The following is a 10,901-nucleotide window of genomic DNA, read 5'->3' as shown; positions in this document are numbered from 1 at the left end:
AATGGATAAAGTGAGATGCCAAAACTATTCAAGAGGCAAAAAAGCTACAAGTCCCGCTCATCTGATTGAAGCTATGTTTCATTGATAGTTTGGAATTTATAGTATATTCTCTTCTTTTTATCCTATTTGATTTTCAGTTGCTTTGGGACAAGCAACAATTTAAGTTTGGTGTTGTGATGAGCGGATAATTTATACGCTTTTTGGCATTGTTTTTAGTATGTTTTTAGTAGGATCTAGTTACTTTTAGGGATGTTTTCATTAGTTTTTATGTTAAATGCACATTTCTGGACTTTACTATGAGTTTGTGTATTTTTCTGTGATTTCAGGTATTTTCTGGCTGAAATTGAGGGACTTGAGCAAAAATCAGATTCAGAGGTTGAAGAAGGACTGCTGATGTTGTTAGATTCTGACCTCCCTGCACTTAAAGTGGCTTTTCTGGAGCTACAGAACTCAAAATGGCGCGCTTCTAATTGCGTTGGAAAGTAGACATCCAGGGCTTTCCAGCAATATATAATTGTTCATACTTTGGCCGAGTTTAGACGATGCAAACGGGCGTTGAACGCCAGTTCTACGCTGCAGTTTGGAATTAAACGCTAGAAACACGTCACGAACCAGAGTTGAACGCCAAAAACACGTTACAACCTGGCGTTCAACTCCAGAAAGAATCTCTGCACGTGTAACATTCAAGCTCAACCCAAGCACACACCAAGTGGGCTCCGGAAGTGGATTTATGCATCAATTACTTATCTCTGTAAACCCTAGTAACTAGTTTAGTATAAATAGGACTTTTTACTATTGTATTAGACATCTGAGGAACATCTTGGGACGTCTAGTTCTTAGATCATGGGGGCTGGCCATTCGGCCATGCCTGAACCTTTCACTTATGTATTTTTAACGGTAGTGTTTCTACACTCCATAGATTAAGGTGTGGAGCTCTGCTGTTCCTCATGAAGTAATGCAAGGTACTACTGTTTTTCTATTCAATTCAACTTATTCCGCTTCTAAGATATTCATTCGCATTTCAACATGAATATGATGAATGTGACAATCGTCATCATTCCCCCACGAACGCGTGCCTGACAACCACTTCCGTTCCACTTTAGATTGGATGATTATCTCTTGGATCTCTTAATCAGAATCTTCGTGGTATAAGCTAGATTGATGGCGGCATTCATGAGAATCCGGAAAGTCTAAACCTTGTCTGTGGTATTCCGAGTAGGATTCTGGGATTGAATGACTATGACGAACTTCAAACTCGTGAGTGCTGAGCGTAGTGACAGACGCAAAAGGAGGGTGAGTCTTATTCCAGTATGATCGAGAACCTCAGATGATTAGCCGTGCCGTGACAGAGCATTTGGACCATTTTCACAAGAGGATGGGATGCAGCCATTGACCACGGTGATGCCTCCAGATGATTAGCGATGCAGTGACAGCGCATCGGACCATTTTCACAGAGAGGATGAAATGTAGCCATTGACAATGGTGATGTCCTTACATAAAGCCAGCCATGGAAAGGAGTAGCACTGATTAGATGAAGACAGCAGGAAAGCAGAAGTGCAGAGGGATGAAAGCATCTCTATACCTTTATCTAAAATTCACACCAATGATATACATAAGTATTTCTATCTTTATTTTCTGTCTATTTATTATTTATTTTCGAAAACTCCATAATCAATTATTATCCGCCTGACTGAGATTTACAAGATGACCATAGCTTGCTTCATACCAAAAATCTCCGTGGGATCGACCCTTACTCACGTAAGGTTTTATTACTTGGACGACCCAGTGCACTTGTTGGTTAGTTGTATCGAAGTTGTGAATGAAAAACGATTTATTAAGACGTGCGTACAGAGTTTTTGGCGCCGTTGCCTGAGATCACAATTTCGTGCACCAGTTATCAATTTATTTAGGGGTTTGTTACTTGTGACAACCAAAACATTTGTACGAAGGGATTTCTGTTGGTTTAGAGACTATATCTACAATGCAACTGTTTTTATGAAATTCCTTACCACCATAAAATCCTAACGTCAATGGCGCGTCTCATATCGTTGGGAAGGACCAGTTTCTTTTCAATGTTCAGGTTCGTCTTCCAATATTTGGGGAAGCAAAGCTCAAAGTAGAGATTGGAAAACTTGATTGGGTCGGTGGATGGTAACAATTGATTCTCTTTATCCACTTCATTTAGTGGATTCTTAGCATAATTGGCATAAGGAGAAGGGGTAGAGGCTTTGGAGCGCTTCCTCTTCTTTGAAGTAGTAGCTATAGCTTTTCCTTTATCTAACTAAGTAGAAGTATAGCACTCAAGGTGAAACATACTCATGAAGTGAGTGAAGAAAAGAGAATTCTTGGAATGCAAGTAACAAAATTCAAAATTCAAATCAAGTCACAAACCAAGAATCCAAACAACAACTGCACAATGCTTGTTCATTAAGCCTAAGAAGCGCCATATTCAAAAAGAATGATCAAAAGAGTTAAGTAGAAATCCAAAAGAGAAGTTAGCTGGGTAAACAAGTTAGGAGTTAGAGAAATGGTTCAAAAGTTAGTGATATGACGATTACTGGCTCAATTAAAAGAAGTGCACAAAGTATGGAAGGTAAGCATACTCATAATCATGAGGAATATATAGTCATTGATGATGAAATATGAAAATTTTTGCACAAAAGCATATATATGGGAAGCAAATCATCAATCAGTGTCATGATCACAAGGGTTTTGTAATAGTTGGTACTGAAAAAGTGAAGTACGCACTAATGCAACCAAAAGCACTCGGAAACAGTTTTGAGTCAAAAATGGTTATACTAGTGAGATCCACCAACTATTGCAATTAAATGAACCTTATTGAGGAAAATCACAAGTTAAAGTCAGATCATAAGTTTAGCATGAATCAAAAGTCAGTTGACTTAACTTGAAGGGTGAGGACACAAAAAGGTTCAAGTTGATGAGTTAGGTAAGGGATTGTTTGTCACAGAAATCCGGCAAGCAACTCCTTGAACTAATCAATCCATTGTATATCACAGGAAATACAAGTAAGCACGGAAATGCCAACCATAGTAGCCTAGGAATTGAACTTATTAAAGTCAGGCAAAACTCACTTCGAAAAGTACCAAGTTCAAGTCTTAGGTTGCAAGTTAAGAACAAAATGATTTTCCAAAAATTTGGGCAGCATTCCAACAATAAAACGGGTGTTCCCGGATAGCAACAACAGCAAAATTCACATCAAATCCAAGAATGCAACAAAACACGGTAAGAGCATGGATTACATATGATTACGCAGCATTAATCTAAATTATGCAAGGAAACTCAGCAGGGTAGCATGTAAGAACCAAAAACTTAGCACAGCCTTAACCAAAATCCAGAAATAGCAGCAACAACCATCATTCAACCAATCATGCACAATTAAGCAAATAAACACAAATGGAGCACTTATCAGGCCTAGAATCCTCTAACCACATCCTAATTATCTAACCGCAATTATTTCTATCTATCATAACATGCAGCATTATCCAACTAACTAATTAAAACTAATTAACAAAACTAACAAAAGACAGTAAAGAAAGCAGAACAGTAGTTCAGGCTATGAAACCTGAAAGCAGAGCAGAGTACAACGACACTAGAGGAAGGAAAAAGGTGGAAGAGCGCTGCTCAGGAGTGGTGGTGGCAATGAATTCACGGTGGTGGGTGGCAGTGATCAGAGGTGGAGGAGTTCCCAATGATCTTGACAAAGCACGCTCCACGCCCGTCGATCCTCTTCTAGAGGTTTTCACCACTTGGCAAGGTTCTTCAAGATTTACCTCTCGCCAAGCTTCCTCAAGGTCACCTTCTTCTCCACTAAATTCTTCTATCCCTTTCCCATCACTCTCATCATAGATAGGAGGTTTAGTGAGGTCTACCTCGTCATCAATTCCAAGCATAGTGGGGAAGGACTCTTCAAGCTCGAAAGGGTCATATGTTGATGCGAAATCATCATATATAGGGGGGCTTGTTGCTTGGGACATTTCTTCCAATTCCTCACTCACAATAAGCCTTGGAGGTTGCGCGTCCTCCTCAACATTGCTTTCTAATCTAGTGGAAGAAGGCTCAACAAGATCATCAAGGGGATTGATCAATGTGGACAAAAAATCACTAATGATGGAATCCACTTCTTGATCAATTTCCTTCGACTCTCTATCCACTTCCTCAACATCACTCTCTGATGGGATATTTTCGCGGAGAAACGAATTTCTCCAAAACACCCAAAACTAACCGGCAAGTGTACCGGGTCATATCAAGTAATAAAACTCACGGGAGTGAGGTCGATCCCACAGGGATTGATGGATCAAGCAACTTTAGTGGGTGATTAGTTTAGTCAAGCTAACATTTGTGTGATAATTGATGCAGCAAAAAGTAAATGAAAAGGAAAATTAAAGTGCAGAAAGTAAATTGGACAGTAACTTAAAGAACAAGAAAGTAAAATAGCTGAAACTTAAATTGCAAGAAAAGTAAATTTGCATGAAAAGTAAAGGGGACTGGGTTCAGGGAAATTAAATGAAAGCAGTAAATCAAAGCTTAGAACAATTGCAAGGAAATTAAAATTGCATGAAAAGTAAATTCAGATCACAGTGGCTCAAATGTAAAATGCAGAGGAACACACGTGCAGGAAAGTAAATGAGATTTGCAGCAGGCTTAATGTAAATTAAATTGAGGAATCGAACAGAAAATGAAATGCAGTTCAATTGTAAAATCTAGAAAGACAAGTGAAGATCTCAGGGGATCCAAGAGACTAGAAAACAAGTCTAGATCTCAATTCCTTCCTTGATCCAACAGTAAACAATTTGCAGAAGAAATAGAGATGAAAGCAGTAAAGAGAGTTTTAATTCAAATTGCAATTCACTGAAAGTTTGCAGAAGGGGAAAACAGAGAGAATTCTCAAGTTGAAATTGAAACAGAATTTCTTCAATTCTCAACCCAAGATTCAAAACAAAAAGAAAAACTAAAGAGAGAGAGTTCTATATTCCTAATGCTCCCTAGTGGAGCTCGCCTCTATTCTCTCTATTCGGGCTTACTTTCTAAAATGAGAATGATGCCTTATATAGGCATTTTTACAAAATGAAAATGAAATTCAAAACAAATTACAATTAAATGAAATTCCTATTTTATCTATCTCTTGTGCCTTTGAGTGATGACAATTAGGCCCTTGCTCTTGATGGAATTGGGTTGATAGAGGTCTTGGTTGATTGCTCTTGGAGTTTGGAGAGGAACCAAAGTGAACCAAGTGAACCGGGTTGGAGTTTTGCAAAAGTTTGAGTAAAACTTTGACCAAAAGTTTGAGGCAAACTTTTGGTCCAACTTTTCATATCAGCCCCCATGTTTTGCTGATACCCACGTTGGTGCAAAAGTTAGGGGTCTAACTTTTGCTTTGGTCACAATCCTCTTCTTGGTGCTTTTGTTAATTGCCTTCACTTCTTTGAATCCAGGTCTTGGTGGTTGTGTGATTGTTGGAGTCTTCTTTTCATCAAGAGTCTCTTGTATTGGTGGTTCCATGAACTTCTCCTTTATGTACTTCTTTGCTTCACTTGAGTTTGGAATTCTTTGGTTGTCTTTCTCACTTTTTTGCTCTTCTACTTCCTCCCTTGCACCCAACATTTGACTTAATAACTTTTTCATTGAGGAGGTTTGTTGATCTTCCCAACATTTCTTCGTCTCCTCTTCATATTTTTCAATCACAGATTCAATTGTTGAGAGTTTTTGGGTCAGGGAAATTTGTGAGAGTTGTGGTTCTTCATGTTCCTTTGTCATCTCAAGTGTAGTTTCATTTTTAACCACCTCATTCTTTATTGAAAGTTCACTTGATGCAGTAGCCTCCTCATCTTGTTTTTCCACTTCCTCACTCACAAATTGGTCTTCATCTTCACTGTTTGATGGTTCTAAGTTCCCCCTTGATTGCTCTGAGGACTCATTCATCTTCTTGAATACGAATTCTTTCCAAGATGGGGATTTTGTGTATCTTTCCACTAGTTTTCTCTGTATTTCAATGGCTTCAAGGTATTCCTCATCTGTTAATTCAAGAGATGAAGGTTGAGAGTAACATTGGTGACGTGAATGTGTTGTGGTGAAGTTGTGTTGAGGGGTGTGGAATGAGTTGTGTGATTGATGGGATGACTGGTATGGACTTTGGAGGAAACTTTGTGTTGAGGCATAATTAAGTAATGAAGAACTTTTAAATGAGAGACTGGGACGTGAGGGTGGATGCTCTTTCATTCTTTGGTGATACTCCCATCTACCATGAGGATAATAATTTGAATTATTTTGTAGTGGTGGTTGGTATCCCATATGATTTTCTTTCTCATCTTGTGGTTCTGAAGCATGGCTCCATGAATTGGAGAGCCCAGAATTTGAAGTTTCTTGGTGATATTCCCATCCATCATTAGAGATTGGTGATGGTGGGTGATATCCCATAGAATTTGTTTGATCATAAGATGAGTTGAACTCCATTTGAGTTTTGTAAAACACACAACTAAGGAAAATTGAAATTACTCATATCAGAGATGAGAATTTCTTAGTGAGGCAAAAACTCAAACACCTTGGTTTCACTTTGAAACAGAAAACAAAAATAAAGAAAATGCTTGATCTAGACTTCTCACCCACATAATCATTGTTGATCTAAATCAATCCCCGGCAACGGCGCCAAAAACTTGATAGGATATTTTCGCGGAGAAACGAATTTCTCCAAAACACCCAAAACTAACCGGCAAGTGCACCGGGTTGTATCAAGTAATAAAACTCACGGGAGTGAGGTCGATCCCACAGGGATTGATGGATCAAGCAACTTTAGTGGGTGATTAGTTTAGTCAAGCTAACATTTGTGTGATAATTTATGCAGCAGAAAGTAAATGACAAGGAAAATTAAAGTGCAGAAAGTAAATTGGATAGTAACTTAAAGAACAAGAAAGTAAAATAGCTGAAACTTAAATTGCAAGAAAAGTAAATTTGCATGAAAAGTAAAGGGGACTGGGTTCAGGGAAATTAAATGAAAGTAGTAAATCAAAGCTTAGAACAATTGCAAGGAAATTAAAATTGCATGAAAAGTAAATTCAGATCACAGTGGCTCAAATGTAAAATGCAAAGGAACACACGTGCAGGAAAGTAAATGAGATTTGCAGCAGGCTTAATGTAAATTGAATTGAGGAATCGAACAGAAAATGAAATGCAGTTCAATTGTGAAATCTAGAAAGACAAGTGAAGATCTCAGGGGATCCAAGAGACTAGAAAACAAGTCTAGATCTCAATTCCTTCCTTGATCCAATAGTAAACAATTTGCAGAAGAAATAGAGATGAAAGCAGTAAAGAGAGTTTTAATTCAAATTGCAATTCACTGAAAGTTTGCAGAAGGGGAAAACAGAGAGAATTCTCAAGTTGAAATTGAAACAGAATTTGAAACATGAAAATCTACCCAATTGGCTTGCTTATGGATCAAGAAAGTGCATAAAACCTATTGAAAACAAATGAAAAAGCATAGAAAAACATGACATGGTGACATGTCATCACTCTCCTCTTTAACATCCCTTCCAAACTTCGTGGAAGAGGGCTCTTCAACTTGAGATTCCTTTATGTGCTCAACATATCCTAAACATCCACTCACTACTTCCTTTCGTTCACTAACACTACAACATTTTGGGTCTATGGCCATAGTTTTTTTGGTCACGGTAAAAAACCGTGACCATAGACCCTCTATGGTCACGGTTTTTTAGCGTGACCAAAAAAAAAAGCTATGGTCACGGTTTTTTTGGAAAGGGTGATCATAGAGTATCTATGGTCACGGTTTTTTAGCGTGACCAAAAAAAAAAGCTATGGTCACGGTTTTTTTGGAAAGGGTGATCATAGAGTATCTATGGTCACGGTTTTTTAAAAAAGGGTGGCCTAAAAGGGTCTATGGTCACGGTTTTGAGGGGTGACCTAAAGGGGTCTATGGTCACGGTTTTTTACAGTGACCATAAAGGGTCTATGGTCACGATTTTTTAAAAAAGGGTAACCTAAAAGGGTCTATGGTCACGGTTTTGGAGTGTGACCTAAAGGGGTCTATGGTCATGATTTTGGGGGGTGGCCTAAAAGGGTCTATGGTCACGGTTTTGGGGGTGACCTAAAAGGGTCTATGGTCATGATTTTTTACAGTGACCAAAAAGGGTCTATGGTCACGGTTTTTAAAAAAAGGGTGACCTAAAAGGGTCTATGGTCATGGTTTTGGAGGGGGTGACCTAAAGGGGTCTATGGTCACAATTTTGGGGGTGGCCTAAAAGGGTCTATGGTCATGGTTTTGGGGGTGACCTAAAGGTGTCTATGGTCACGGTTTTTTACAGTGACCTAAAAGGGTCTATGGTCACGGTTTTTCGGAAGGGTGACCTAAAAGGGTCTATGGTCACGGTTTTGGAGGGTGACCTAAAGGGGTCTATGGTCACGGTTTTAGGGGGTGACCTAAAAGGGTCTATGGTCACGGTTTTAGGGGGTGACCTAAAGGGGTCTATGGTCACAGTTTTTTACAGTGACCATAAAGGGTCTATAGTCACGGTTTTTTAAAAAGGGTAACCTAAAAGGGTCTATGGTCACGGTTTTGGAGTGTGACCTAAAGGGGTCTATGGTCATGATTTTGGGGGGTGGCCTAAAAGGGTCTATGATCACGGTTTTGGGGGTGACCTAAAAGGGTCTATGGTCATGATAAGAATTCATGGTGATAAGAGAAGACAAAAATAAAACTAACAAGAAACAAAGAAAACAAAGTCCTACAACTAGCAAAAGCCAACAAACAAACCAAAAATCAAGCTATTCACAATATATACAATAGCCAATGACATAGCACCATTGCAATTCCCCAGCAACGGCGCCATTTTGATGAACAAGGATTCGCTCGATGGTCTAGATTTTCTTTTTATAGAAAAGAATTACTTCATTGCAAGCATAGCTCTAAACCAACAAACAATTCTCACATCAAAAATTTTGGTTGTAATAAGTACAAACCCGAATGAAAATTAACCGAAGTATTTAAACTCCGGGTCGTCTCACAAGGAATTGTAATGATGTGCTCAATTATTGGCTATGAAAATGCAAGGGGGTTTGATTGATAAGAAGGCAAGAAATTAAATGATCAAGAATTTAAATGACAAGACGCGTAAATCATGCAAGTAATTAAAGGAAGCAAGATAGAGGAATCTTGGCTAAGACTTAGGTAATTTAGATCACTATCCTTGTCAACAATTCAAACATTGATAATTATGAGGAACCGAGCACATTAGGTCTACTCACTAGAGCATTAAGTACGTAATATCTACTCCTAGGCTTGGAGTACGTCAAATGGCTTGATCAACATCAATCCATAAGTCCCAACCTAGCTACTAATCAACTTAGTAGTAGGGTAGAGTCAATGGTTATCAAATTGATCCCCAAGGGTTCTAGAATTACCAATTCAATGAAGCCCAAGGACTCAAGATCACTCAACTCCCTTAGCCTACGCCAAGAGTAAATGAAACTACTCAAAAATTATAGAAAACATTTTATCAAACACCTAGTGTGCAAGAAAAACAAACATCATAAAATGCAAGAATTAAAGGAAACCCATAACTATCATAAGCAAGAAATCAATAATAGCAAGCAAGATCAACATAAAGGAAACATAGAAACATGAATTTGCATTAAAAGGAAATTAGATCTAACAATGTTCATCAACATAAAAGAGAAAAAAAATGGAAAATTAACATTACAACTAAGACAATCAAGATGTAGAAATAAGAAATTGTAAAAGAAACAAGATGAAATCAAGTAATTAATTCAAGATCCAAGACAATTTAACCTAATCCTAACCTAATTCTAGAGAGAAGAATGAGCTTCTCTCTCTAGAAAACTAACTAAAGGCTCATGTTGACTAACTATTGGCTCCCCCCTTTGCTTGGACCTCAATTCTGCAGGAAATACACTCAGAAACAAGTTGGATTTGGGCCTGGGCAGCTCAGAAACCGCCCCCAGCATTTTGCCTTTAAGTGGGTCACTTGAGAGTATCGGCGCGTACGAGCCATGTGCGCGTGCGCGTCGATTGGCTGTTTCTTCATCCGCGCGGACGGGTCATGTACGCGTGCGCGTCTCTATGCAAAACCACTTCTGCGTGCGCGCGCCTTGTGCGCGTGTGCGCCATCGATGTATTCCCAATTCTTGTTTCCTCATGCATTCTCCACTTTGTATAATTTTCTCCTCATTTCTTCCATCCAATACTTGCCTTATGAACCTGAAATCACTCAACAAACACATCAAGGTATCGAATGGAATTAAAGTGAATTAAAATTACCAATTTAAGTTCCTAAAAAGCATGTTTTTACACTTAAGCACAATTCAAGGGAGAATTACAAAACCATGCTATTTCATTGATTAAATGTGGGAAAAGGTGTTAAAATCCTCTAAAATAAGTACAAGATAAACCACGAAATCGGGGTTTATCACCTGGCGTTTAACGCCAGAAAAGGTAGCAGAGATGGCGTTAAACGCCAGAAATGGCACACAGAGGGCGTTTAAACGTCAGAAGGGTGCAGGGAGCAGAATTCCTTGATACCTCAGGATCTGTGGACCCCATAGGATCCCCACCTACCCTAACTCACTCTCACTCCTCTTCACACCTTTCCATAATACTCTTCCCCAAATATCCTTGACCAATCACATCAATACATCTACCCTATAATCTCTTCCCCACTCACTTCCATCCACTATTCCCCAAAAACCCATCATAAACTCCACCTATCTCACCATTCAAATTCAAAACATTTTCCTCCCAAACCCAACGCCCTCTTACACGAATTCCCTCTCTCTCTCTTACCCTATAAATACCCCTCCTTACCACCTCCAATTTCACACATCATAAACACTTAAACCCCCTTTGGCCAAATCCA

Source organism: Arachis ipaensis, chromosome B03 (genome assembly GCF_000816755.2).
Source record: "Arachis ipaensis cultivar K30076 chromosome B03, Araip1.1, whole genome shotgun sequence".
Taxonomy (NCBI): Eukaryota; Viridiplantae; Streptophyta; class Magnoliopsida; order Fabales; family Fabaceae; genus Arachis; species Arachis ipaensis.
This window is presented reverse-complemented; position numbering follows the sequence as displayed.